This window comes from Pteropus alecto, unplaced genomic scaffold (genome assembly GCF_000325575.1).
Source record: "Pteropus alecto unplaced genomic scaffold, ASM32557v1 scaffold100, whole genome shotgun sequence".
Classification (NCBI taxonomy): Eukaryota; Metazoa; Chordata; class Mammalia; order Chiroptera; family Pteropodidae; genus Pteropus; species Pteropus alecto.
In genome coordinates this window covers 1,086,514-1,100,004 of record NW_006430723.1, presented here as the reverse complement: position 1 = coordinate 1,100,004, position 13,491 = coordinate 1,086,514, and the positions used below count along the sequence as shown (strand labels likewise).

Here is a 13,491-nt window from a genome sequence, read left to right as displayed (position 1 = left end):
ACTGATCAATAATATAGATTTGTCATATATCAAAGGGTTGAAATTCTATCTCTAGGCTGTCCAACATGAAAGCCATTGGCCCTATATGGCGACTGAGTACTTGAAATGTGGCTAGTGTGATTGAGGAACTGAATTTTAAATTTTATTTAATTTTAATTAAGTTAAATTTATGTTTAAATATATCTATTTAATCCAGTTATTGGAAAACTTCTAAATATGCTTAAAACAAGTTGCATACATGAATCTACTACTTCAACTATAAATTTTATGAAAGCTAAACCAGATCAAGTATTTCCAATGAAAATTTACCATCTGAATAGTGATGTGCTATAAGTGCAAAATACAGGCTTTCAAAGACTTTATACAAAAAAAACTAAAATGTCTCATTAATAAATATTTTCATATTTATACATGTTGAAATGATAATATTTTGGATATCTTGTTAATATTAATTTCACTTGTTCTTTTTAACTTTTTAAAATTATGACTGCTAAAATTTTAAGCTTATATATGTGTCTGGCTTACATAAAATTTAATTTTAATTATCTCCAAAAAAAAAACCCTCTTTAAAATTTATTAGCCTACATGTCAGTTAAAGACAATTTCAAAATTTACATTTTATTTCTATTGGACAGCATCTGGTATAGCTAAGCCAGATGCTTCTCTCCCCAGCCGATGTCCTTTCCATACCTGCCACCTTTGGTTTCTCTCTGACTTCATCTCATCCCCTCTCCAAGTCTCTCAGCCTGAAAACCACCTCCTACTCTGAGAAACAGCATTCCTTTCCTCAAGGGGAGGTTTTCCCTCTTGCTTCCTTCTGATGTTCTGGAATGCCTAGGATTTCACCCAGATGAGCACAGATGTTCTCTATTCAGCGCGACAGGTTGGGCTCCAGTCACACGAACAGGAACTTTGGAGTCCTAGGGGTCCCGTTCAGGTTCCCTCAACAGAGGAAGTCTCAGCCTGGCACTGTGAAGAAACGCATAGGACAAAGACAATATTAATTTCCCTTGAAAACCACTCAGCCTAATCCAATGTAAAGGAAACACTATTTCTCTTGTTAGCACGTTTCCTATCTTAGACTTATTGGGACCCCCTTTCATGGTGTTGAGAAGCACTTTAATCTCTCCCGTTTCCCTACCCCCATTCCACCTGAGGCCTGACACCTTCACGTGAAAACTCAGCACATCTGTTAAAAGTTGTTAAAGCCACTCAGGATGACTCCAGCTCGAATAAAACAAACAAACAAACAAACAAAAAAACACTTAAAAAATTTCAAGGCAGATCAATATGTAGTAATATGGATAATTCTTAAGATACATTGTCCAGTGGAGCTAAAAAACAAGGTTCAGAACAGCATGTATAGGAAGCTGCTGTTTGCATCTAAAATGCTTATTTTTTCAGAGACTGACTCTGAAATGACAAACAAAAAACTGGCATGGAGTTCCTTTGGGTAGGAAGCTTGGGGATGGGATGAATGGGATTTGTACTTATATTAAAAAATATGTGCATATTTACAACAGCCAAAAGGTAGAAACAACCCAAATGTACATTGATGGGTAAATGGATAAACAAAATGTATATGCATTAAGTGGAACATTACTCAGTCTTAAAAAGGGAGGAAATGCTGACTCGGAATCTTGAAGACATATGCCAGACACAAAAGAAAACATTGTAGCATTCTCTTTATATGAGGTATTTAGAATAGTCAAGTTCACAGAGACAGAAAGTAGAATGCTTGTTACTAAGGGTTAGGGTGAGGGGAGAAAAGTGAGTTACTGTTTAATGGAGATAGAGTTTCAGCATGGAAAGATGAGATAGTTTTGGAGATAGATAGTGGCGATGGTTGCACAATAATGTAAATGTACTTAGTACCACTGAACTATACATTTAATGATGGTTAAAATGGTAAATTTTATGTTATATATACTTTCCCACAATAAAAAATATTTGTATGTTGTGCCTTTTAAAACCTTTAAATTTATTTTTATACCATTTCTCTTTAATTGAAGGGGATGGCAGTCACTTCTACTAAAATTACAGATGCGTTTATTATTTGACCCAAATGTATCCTGCAGATATATCTGCTCACATATGGAATGTCATATGTACAAGATGATACATTGCAGCATTGTTCGCAATAGCAAAAGACTAGAAACAAAGTATCTCACTAGAAGAGGCTGGTTAATAAACTAAGTGTATCCATGCTATAGAGTACCATGCAGCTGAAAAATGAATGAGAAAGAGCTCTATTTACTGATTTGGAAAGATCTCCAGAACATATTGTTAAGTGGAGAAACTAAGGCACGAGTGTATACACTATGCTACCTTCTGCGTAAGAAATGAGAGGAGGAATACGATATATTCATATTTGTTTACATTATGGTTAAGAAGGAAACTATTAATAACGGTTGCCTGTAGTGGACAAGGAGGAAAGTGTGGATGGGAACAGGAGTTGAAGGGTGGTTTTTCAGTGCATATTTTTTATGTCGTTTTGGTTTTTGGTTCATGCAAATACATTATTCAGAATGATAATTAGAAATATTTTGAAGATGAAATGGGAAAAAGGGGGCAGTAGTGGAGAAGTTGCAAAATTCATCCTTTCTACCATTTGCCCACCACCTCCACCCCACTACCAACTTTATAGACTTTTCAGGTTGTTTTCAATCTGAGATTAACTGAGATAAACATAACATTACAATAGTTATATTTTGGGCTCTTTATATAGATTCACTTAATCTTCTTAACAACCTAATAATATAGATACTATCATTAGCATTCTCATTTTACACATGAGGAAACAAAGGCATGGAGAAGTTGAGTAACCAACCCAAGATCTGACACAGCCAGTAAATTAGTTGGAATTGGAGCCCATTGTCTATCAAATCCTTGCTCTCCAATATTCTTGTACAAGTATCTTTGAACACTTGCTCTATTATTCTTCATTTCTTTGGCTCTCTTATTAGAAGTGGACACATTGGGTCAAATGTTTGTACTTTTTAATGTTTTCTCTTTTTAAATAAAAAAATGCAAAATGCTATTATGGAAATTTGCGTATTTTACATTCGCATAAGGGAATGAGAATGCCTGTTTCCCCTATAAGATGGATAACACCGAGTACCAGCAAAATTTAATTTTTTCCTCAAGCTAAGCGACGAGATACGATTTATTACTATTATTTTAATTAGCAGTTTTGCACTGAAAAGCTGAGCTACTCGATGGGCGATCCATTTGCCCGCCGCAAATGAGACCTCCAGCCCCTCCGCGCTGTTTCCTATCCGCCGGCAGAGGGCTCTGGCCATGACACGCCTCTCTCATGTGGTCCTAACCGGCTTCCGAGGCACAGTGCGCACGCGCATATTTCGCTCCAGGTGTCCAGCTTTGTGCCTGGTCCGTGTCATCTCGGTCGCGCTCAGCGCGCAGTTTTTAACCCGGACAGGTTTTCGGGGAAGAGTAGCGTGTTCCCTGGACCCAGAGCGCCTCTGGGTCTTGGGGCAAGAGGGTCTGGGGTGGGCCTAGAGGGGTCGGGCGGTGCATCGGGCAGCCCACGCGGGCGGGGCGGGGCGGGACCGGCAAGGTCTTGGGCGTCGGTCGCCGGTGGGGCTGGAGCCGGGCGCGGACCCCCTGACCAGACAGGTACGGAGGTGGCGACCCCGCCAACCGTCTCCTCTGCTGACCCCCGCATGTTTGCGAGGATCCCGGCGGTAGACTAGGGGCTCGGCGCTGGCCTGGGGGTAGCATGGAGCCCTGAGTGCCGGGCGGGGGACGGTAAGGGTGGGCCGCAGTGAGGGTGGGCGACCGCCTGGGTCTGGGCCGGTCCGACCCACCTGAGTTCTCAGCCTGACTGTGTTCTCCCAGGGTCAGGGTGATTGCGCCTCCAAATTCCTCTGGAACTGCAAGGGTTCCCCTCTTTTCTTGGGCGCGTCCAAGACACCCCTGAAACCATTCCGAGCCACAGGTTTCCTGTGAGCACATGGTTGAGAAGTTTGTGTCAAACAAAAATAACAACTCTCTCTGCCAAGCCCCACCCTCCCCAAAACAAACAAACAAAAAACCCGTAGAGGACTCAAGCATGGGGGCCTGGATATGAGTTTGGTGTGTCTGTGTCCCCCGGTGCTAGGATCTACTTTAGCTTGTAGGATGATGACCCTTAAGTCATCTTGCGCATCCCTCTTGTCTTTAGGCAGAACCACAGCTAAATCACTCAGATGAGGAACTCTGCTGTTTTAAAAGAAGCAGTGATTTAGAAGCTTGCTTTCATTTTTTTTGCAGTGAGAACAGCAAGCTTATATTGACCACCTACTAATCCAGTGTGTTTAAGTACTGAGTCAAGCTATGAGGTTGAGATTGACATTCTTTACCTGGTGTATTGTCGAAGCCTGAGCCATGGGAATGTTAAAAGAGATACCAAACTTTTAAAAGGCATTTTGTGCTCAAATGTGTTTAGAAACTTCGTGGTTAAAGTTTTCTCTGCTACAGAATATTTCTGAGCCTTCAATATGCTAATGATCTTGCCACGAATTTCCCACTGGAAGTATGATATAAAGTTTCCCAAATTTGGGCGGGAAATACTGTTTTTCTTGGGTACTGCTTCTGTTTAATATCTGAAACAGTTTGGGAAATGCAGTTCCAGAATTAGTAACTCAGCGTTTGGAAGGTGCAGTGTAGGTCAGTGCTTTTCGAACTTTAATGGTGCATACACCTGGGGGTCTTTTTAAAACACAGATTCTGGATTGTTGTACACTTCTAAAAAGTTCGCAGGTACTGCTGATGCTGCTGGTCCATGGACCACACTTTGAATAGCAAGGCTTGAAAGTTGGAGACCATGTTCTGCTTCCCGCTCTCTAGGACAAACTGTACTGCCTTACACTTAACCTGTCCAGGCCTATTAAATAGGAGACTGGAACAGATCTCCAAGGTTCTTTTCATATCTAAAATGCTGTGATTGTAGTACAGTTACCCTTGCTATAGTTGAATTCCATCTAAAATGTCCTTGCCCAGTGGCCAATTCAGGCTTGAACATTTCTGTTAATGGGAAATTTACTAAATATAAGGCATCCCCTTTCATCTTGGTATAGTTCCATATGGAAGATATTTTTGCTGAAATACACCTCTGCAACTTCCATCTGGTGGTCATAAGTTATCTCTTAGAATTAAATAGAAAAAAGTGTACTCTCTCTTTAAAAGGTGATGATATATTAGATGACAGCTGTTCTTACCAAGCTTTCTCCAGACAAAATTGTCCTTAATTCTCACATGACATTGTTTCAAATCCTTTTCTTTTTTAAATGTAGTATTTCTGTGTGTAGTGTAGTGGGGCTTTAACTGATCTTTGAAGGATGGGTGGGGCTTGCAAGACTAGGGAAAGCATCCTAAGCAGCTGACAGTAGTGCAGAGATGACAGTGCATATATCAGATCCAGCAGTGTTTGGCTCAAGTAAGAAATGGTATGCTAGTGAAAGATTTTGGGCAGGAGAGTATGGGCAAAGCAATATTTTAGAGTGTATAGTTTTCTTTGGTGTCTAGTGTGGTTGGAAATGGGGAAGGAAAGATGCAGAGAAGCAGATCTGCTTCACCTATCAGTAATAGAGGACTTAGATTTCTGATAAGAGTAATACCTTATATTTATGTATAACATTTTACAGATTACAGAACCTTTCACAGGCATGGTCTCATTTGATTTAATAATCTTGTGAGGTAGGCAGAGCAGCTGTTACCCTGTTTTATAGATGAGGTTCCAAAGAGGTAAATGATTTGCTTTAATTCTCAAAGCTATAAAGTGGCAGACCAAAGTTATGACAGTGGTAATGGAGGATAAAGGAAGGATGCAGGAGGCAATACTAAGGAAAAATTGATAAGTTGGGCCTGACATAGAGGTACAAAAAAGAAGTTGTTAGTAGTCAGAATAGTTGGGAGAATCATAATACCATTGACAACTGCCATTGTAGGTTTTACTCTGCCAGCTTTACCATTGCTAGTGGCTGCGTGGAGTTATGGTTTGGGAGGGGTTGTTGTAGAGGATTCCCAGCTTGCTTGGCCTGTCTCCAGCCACTGGGTGGTGCTCTGGTGACTTGGGTTATCTGTCCCATACCAGGGAAATGAGAACTGGATCCTCAGCATTCAGGCTAATAACAGTTGCACTTGGCTGATGGACAAATTCTGTGTCCAGTCTGACCTCCCCAAGCTCCTGCATATCCCCGGAGGACTTCACTGAAGCAGAGACTGGACCCTTGTCACCCCCAGATCCTCACTAAAGCTGTTTTCCCAGAAAATCAATACTTTCTTTTAGAGCCTAGAGGTCTTTCTGTGGTTCTTTTATCCTGGAAGCACATGAGATTGAGATTAGTGTCACTACTAAATTCCGTAGGAGCTGGGGCTGTCTCTGCATTTTTAGTTTGTCTCCTATCTGGAGAGAAAAGGGCTACATCTGCTGGGGTGTGTGTGTGTGCATGACTCCAGCATACAGTGAGTGCATGACTGGTAATTTCTCCCATGGCGGTGGTCTTTAAGGGTGGAGCTACTCTCTGGGAAAGCTGTCAGAATCAACTTATATCCCTAGGGCCTAGTATTGGTACAGGCCTCTATTCAGCATTGAGTGTCTTCTGTGTTCAGTGCTCAGGATACTGAAATGAATAAAAACTCTCTGCCCTGGAGGAATTCATGATGGGATAAGGGAAACAATATTTTAAATAAAATGTATCGTAATAGAGATAGGTCCAGAGTGCTATGTGATGGCTGAGGAGGCAATGACTAGCTCTACCTGGAGACATCAGGGGAATCCTTAGGAATGAGGCGAACATTGAGCTCAGCCTTGAAGATGAGGACAGGGAATGGCCCTGGTGACACTGCAGCATTTCCCGAGGCATAAGGAGGAAGATACGTAGATCCAAGTGGCTGGGATGCAAGAGAATTTTAGGGTCAAAGGAGGTGCTTGATGAGAGTAGATTCATAAGCAGGCCAGGTTTTTAATGGCCGTCGTGCTGTACTAAGAGGATTCAGTTTTGTGGGCAGGGAAGCCACTGGAGGGATTTAGTCAGGGAGGTGATGTGATTGTATTTTGAGAAGCTAACTGTGGAAATAGATTGAAAGAGGAGAATCTAGATCAGGGACATCAGGACATTGTTGTGATAACCTAGGCTTGGTCTACGACTGGCCGGAACTATAGATTAGCTTGGTGGGGTTGGAAAGGAGGGGCTGAGTCTGAGAGAGACTGGAGACAGAACTCACCTGACATAATGACTAATTGGGAGGGAGTTGCTGAGAATGACTCAGTTTTCTATTTTGGGTGGATTATGCTGCCAGTAGTAAAGAAGGCATATGGAGGAGGAACATTTTGGGGGGAGAAGATAGCGAGTGTGTTTTGGGTCATTGGGGCATCTGTGGCACTTAGCAGACAGGTGGCAATGTGTGTTTGAGGTTGAGAAGAGTCTGTGCCTGGGGGCAGTAGGTGGAAGTGGTAGTTGATGCTCTGGGAATGGATGAGTCCAGCCACGTTTATGGGAGGCTGAAGATGACAGAGGAGATGAGAAGGATTGGTGTGCAAGGTGAGAGCGAATGTTGCCCAGTAAACTAGGAGAGGAGAAAGTTCCAGGAAGAGGAGCAGTAGCCTCAGTTGCCTCAGGGAGGTCAAGTAGGATGAACTTGGGAAATGCACCTTGAGACTGGGCAGTTAGAGGTTGTGGTCACTAGGGCTCTTTTACTTTTTTAGTGTGAGCAGTGTCACTGGAGTGGTAGGGATGGGAGCCTGGTGGAGTGAGCAGTGGATGGGAAGTGAGGATAGGGAGGGCATACTCACTGTGAGTAGTTTGCCAGGGAAGGGATGAAGAGAAGGTGGCAGCATGTGGTGGAGGTAGCAGAGGCTAGAGGCAGCTTTTCCTAGAATAGAAGAGTCTTGAGCATGGGTTATCTAATGATGTGTAAGAGCCAGTAGAGAGGGTGCAATCGAAGGCACAGGAGAAAAGATGATTGTTAAATCAGGTCTTTAGATGTCGGGGTGGGGGAGGGTTGGCCCTGAAAAGGAGAGGTCATCTTTTCCTTTGAAGAGGGATGAGGGAAGAAAGGGAAGGATGTAGGAAGAAAGAGGCAGTGATGGTTACAGATATACCTGAATTTGCAAAGAAATTATCAAATATCCGTTTCTTTCTCAGAGAGGTTATCTGTGGAGGGGAGAGGGTGCTGGTGTGGGTTAAAGTAGGAACAGGGACTTGAAAGTAGTAAGGGAAACTTGAAATAGCTGTCTAGAGGAAAAGGAGAGAAAGCAGACTTGAGATATGCTCCTAGAGTTTTGAGTACCCGCCGAACTGAAATCCGGTCTCCTTCTTAATAATAATAATGGCCAACATTTATTGAGCGCTTTATATCAGGCCCTCTTCTAAGTACTTTTCAGGCATTCTTAATGTGGTTTTTACAACTTTGTTAGAAAGGTATTGTTATTATCCCTATTTTATAGAAGAGGAAATTGAGACATGGAGGATTACTTAGCCTTAGTACTTAGATTTGATGAATTTTTACTTCTGCAGAAATGGCATTCCTTCCCCTGAGGCATCAGAGAAGGCAGAAATTTAATCCCAACTCTCAGTTTCTGAACTTCCAGAGACTGGAGTCTAGAGCTGCCAAGGAGGGATTCGTACCAGGCCAGTTTGTGGGCACGATCATGGCATGGATGGGCAGGGCGGTGGAGTCAGTGCTACTGCTGGCTTTTTGTAGGGAACTCTGAAATCCTTGAGTGATTTCTCAGCACCCTGACTAGAAAGACAAGTGACTGATAGTGTAAGGTACTGCTGGGTGAGACTGTGTGTCACCTGAGACAGTGTATAAGAAAAGAGATCTTGTCCCTGTCAGCCAGAAAAAGATTATTTTTTCTGCCATTATGGTACTAGGCAGACCTGTAATCTTATATAATAGCATAGATTATTAACACTTAACCTTTTGTGTTTTCTCCATTAGTGTGATAGATAGAATTTGCAGATAAGGTGCACACCTGATTTGAGTGAAAGGGGAAAATGGTGGGATGGCAAGGATGGAGGAGAAATGGACTTACCTTTTCCTGCTGCAGCCACTGGAGCATCATTTCCGTGTCCTTCGTCTTGAGGTTGCCATGGATACGCCTTTGCGTGGTGACTTGAGATTGATTTCCATTATGATCAGATGATGACGTGGACTTAAAAAGAGAAAGGACAGAATGTTCTGCTTCTGGGGAGTGGCCAGAGAGCTGCCCAAAAGGCAGAGCCCAGCACAGCCCAGGTGGCTGTGGCTTTGTTGGCTGCTTTGGCTTTTGCTGAAGTTGTGAAATGGTGCATCTCTCTCGTTAGAGCGCAGGCTCAGGGTTCCCTGTCTGCAGGGTCCTAGTGCCAGGGAGTTGCTGGTTGATTCATGGGGAGGAACCAGCAGGAACTTGGAGCAGGCTGTTAAGTAGGACTCTTGCTAGCCCTGGGAGGGTTGCAGTTTTTGAGTATAGAGCTGCATTCAAGTGCCTGTTCCCTTCCTGCAAAAGTTCTTTGATTGAGGATAAATGAGGCATATTGTGTAGATTTCCTTGTTGGCTTTTGGAGGTCTGGACCCTTTAGAGGTGGGCCTGGCAATCACTGGGTTTTCTGGGGTAGGGAAATACTTTGGGAGGGGGTAGAGCTGCATGCAGATTGGGAGTGGGCTGCAAACATTTCTGGGATTAATGAGGAGCTGGAGAGGTAAATAAAGTCCATTTAGGGTCTAGCCCCTCTCTGTATGAGATCTGTAAAGCAGATACAGAAGTAAGACCTAGGAACAAAAGTCTCCCTATGTATCTTCTTTTTGAATTCCTGTTTATATCTGGAATCCAGGCTTCAGAGCTTCCAGCTCCCCAGGCTCCATTCCCCACTCGGTGAGCAGACCCTCTCCTTTCGTGAGGAAATTCTGTCCACACTTATCCCCTCTCTTCTAATGCTTTCAGAGATGTACAGCTTTAGTCTTAAGAAGATCTGAATCTTGCTAATTACCATTGCATTTCCTTTTTTTTTTTTCTTTCCTTTGCAACCACACTAGACTATGCCCAGTGGCTAATGCAGTCAGTTCAAGTGTATGGACCCTGCTGTCAGACTGCTTGGGTTTCAGACCAGCTCCTCTATGAGTAGGATCGGGGAAAGCAAACTGTTGGTTTAGCCCAGGGTCAAGGTTAGGTGAGATGAGATCAGAGGAGGTCAAGGGCTCAAAGGATGCTGGTGTGCCAATAAAAGCAAGGTAGAAATGATGCTGGCTGGGTGCCAGAGCCTTTGCCTCCTTTCTTTTTCCTCCTTAATTCCCAACCATCTACCTGTTTTCCTGTCATATTCTGGAATGTTCTCCAAGACCACTAGTAACCTATTCATCAGATACAGATTTTTCCTCCTCCTCCCATTTTCCTAGACATATTAGTAGTATTTAATATCAGTGAGGATAAAAATGGATTAGAAATCCAGAGAGTATCTGTCTTCTCCCTGACTGAGGGAGCTTGTTACTCAGAACGGTCCTTTGTGATATGGGGTGGCACCCACTGGTGCTGTGGAAGGATCATACACCTGTACAGCTAGCCAGATGTGCTCTCTGCCATTTTCTGGCCATGAGATTCAGGCGAGACGTTTGACTTCTGAGACTCTGTTCCATCACGTGTAGAATAGAGAGAATAGAATCTGGTTTGCCCGCATAACTGGTGCATTTTGGAAGGAGATGGTGAAATAAATTTGCCCCAGAGAGAGCCCAAGAACAAGACTTACTTTCTTTGTCCTAACATGTTCCTAACAGTTTTCCTTCCCATTTTCCCCAATTTTGTTACCGTTTTTAATCATTCTTTCATCACTCATGCTTGAAAACTCCCAAGTTTATTCATTTGTTTACTTAATGTGCATTCATTCATTTGTCCACCCATTTCTTCATGCAACATTTGAATACCTACTGTGTGTAGGTCATCATTGATATACCCTCTCAGTAATGACGGAAACGATGTCTACAATTTGTTGAGCATGTATTCTGTGCCAGGCACTGTGCTAAATGCTTTACTTCAATCTTATTGAATCCTCCCAACATCCCTGTGAGGTAGTCGTTTCCTTCTTTTTTCAGATGAGGTAGCCGGGCTCTGAAAGTTAAATATCTTGACCAGAGTCATACAGGTGAGGAAGTTGGAGAACCAATGCTGTATCTAGGTCAGTCTCCAGAGCCCACGCAGGCCCGCTGCCTCTTTCCCCATGTCTGATCTATCATCAGGTCTTACCAGGACATTTTGGTACCATCTCTAAATTGGCCCTTTTTTCCTTCCTTCTCTTACGAGCCTTGTTCACACCCTCCTCACCCCTCGCTCATTATTGCAGCAGCTCTCTTGCTGGTACCCAATCTTTACCAAGTTGCCCCTGTTCTTCTCCATCCCACTCTGCCACCAGTTTGATCTTCCTAACGTAGTTTTCATTAGGCTGGTCTTCTGCTCAGGAGGAGACTGGCTTCCTGTTGTTATTGTATCAAGTCCATCTATCTTTACCTGATGTTAAATTCCCTGACTATCCATACTTACCTCCTAATACGTCTCAATATTAATATGTTTATTTAGTTAATAAATATTTGGCTCCATGAACTAAGGGTGCTGGGATTATAAAGAGGAAAAGTTGTGGGCTCTGCTTTAAAAAGCTTATAGTTCAATAGAAGAACTCATAGCATTCTTCACTTCAGTCAAGCTAGTCTTCTTTGATGTTCCCTAGTAATGGGAAATTGTTTCTGTCTCTACTTATACTGTGTTTACAACTTACAGTGTTTGTAGGCCTTTCTTCTCCACATACACAAAAACAGCTTGTGATTCAAGGCACAGTCAGGTACCCTTTTTCTTTCTAGCTTACCTTTCTCTTGCCTGTAATCTTTATAATGTTTACTGTCTAGATATTTTATTTTAAGACTTATATACCATCTGTTACCATGCCAGGTTATTCTTTGTACTTCTACAGCTTCTGCACTTTTTATGTGCTTTGTCTTACTTGAGCCTCATAATGTTGATACAGGTATTATTCCTATGTTATAGGAGAAGAAACAGCCTCCAGGAAATTAGGTGACCACATGTGCCTGTGTTACTAGTGAGTTTTGAGGTTGTTCTTAGATCTGAGCTCTTTAGAATCTCTGAAGGCAGTGTGGTTTGCCTTGGAAGCCTAGAGATATGCGTGATAATAGTGAGGATAGTAGAATGTGCAGAGGGTTCCAGTTCAGGCTTGGGTTCCAGTTTTGGCTCCACTTCTTACCTTCTGTGTAATTTCAGGGAAGTTGCCTGGTTCTCTAAGCCTGCATTTCCTTGTCAGCATTGTCCCTGGCTTGCCTCTCTATGGTGTTATTCTGATGTCCAGATATGATAATAACAACATTGTTATTAGATAACTTTCATTGAGTACTTACTAAATACCAGACAATGTCTTAAATGTTTTACGTGGATTATCTTGATTAATCTTCACAACAGCTCTCTGAGAGCTGTGGCTACCAAGCGGTGAAGTCAGGAATTGTACGAAAGTAGCCCGAGTCTAAAACCAAGGTGCTCATAGACTGTAAAGTGTTCTGTACATGTGAAGTCCGGTCTGCAAGGACTTGCATGGCCTTGCCCACCTGTGTAATGGTAATTAGGGAAGGAAGGAGGCAATATGGAGATTTTGCGGGGAAAAAGAGAAATGGTTTCCCAGGGGGTTTGACCAGGATCGAAGATATAGAAAGGTGTTTTGGATGTTGGTTATCATTCTACTATTAGGCTGTCTGGGCTGTCTTAGAGGGTGGCGTGGAGGAAGACCCTGTTCAGCCAGTGAAGCCCAGTTCCGACAAGGCAGGTATCCCTAGGCCCAGGGGACCTAGGTCCACACCACACCCGGTGGAGCTGTAAGTCAGACCCCAGGCCAACCTTGTTGGCTACTTAGCGGTAGGGACCTTGGCCTGTTGGTCCCTAGCCCATGTTAGATGGGTGAATGAAGTGGTATTGTTACATAGCCCTCTGAAGACCTTTCACTAGAATGTACAATCTTATTAAATTAAACATTTTTTTTTAAATTATAAAGGTAATAAATGGCTATTAAAGAAATTTTGTGAAATATAGATATATAGAAAATACACCATCTTATCATTTCTGTTAAGGAGATGCCTAGGAGGCAAGGCCAAGAGTACGAGGGGGCTGGGCCTTGTGCTTTTGACTATTGCCCTTGTGAATCCAGTTGAACCGGAAACTCTTGGGATTCAGAGCCTGACCCTTTATAACAACCAGAGGGAGAAAGAATGACTGTGGCAACCTTTGGCAGTGTGGGAATTGGGTACTTGACTTGCTTTGTTTTCTATGTCAAGTGACCTCCCTTACTGTCCTTCCTTTGCTGGAAATCGAGCAGGGCCTGGCTCCTGCGGCCCAGTGTGAGATTGAAATCCAGACCCTAATATCATGATTTTGGACCCTGAGTCTAGAGTTTAGAAGGCAGAGGGAGAAGAGCACCAGAAAAGGGGGCGAGAGACCCTTATTTTGGCTGTGTGAAAGCCGTA

The 13,491-nt window shown here is 42.9% G+C and overlaps 1 protein-coding gene across 4 annotated transcripts in view; it reads left to right on the top strand.

The window, feature by feature from the left end:
- Positions 1 to 3,342: 3,342 nt before the first annotated feature.
- Positions 3,343 to 13,491, top strand: part of DCTN1 (dynactin subunit 1) — a 28,783-nt gene continuing 18,634 nt past the window's right edge. For 3 of the 4 annotated variants that reach the window (XM_006905195.3, XM_015593088.2, XM_015593083.2), the window contains exon 1: positions 3,533 to 3,636. The gene's annotated coding sequence lies outside the window, so the exon portion shown is untranslated. Of the gene's footprint in view, positions 3,637 to 13,491 lie in introns of all 4 variants that reach the window. The other variant, XM_006905194.2, reaches the window with a different exon arrangement.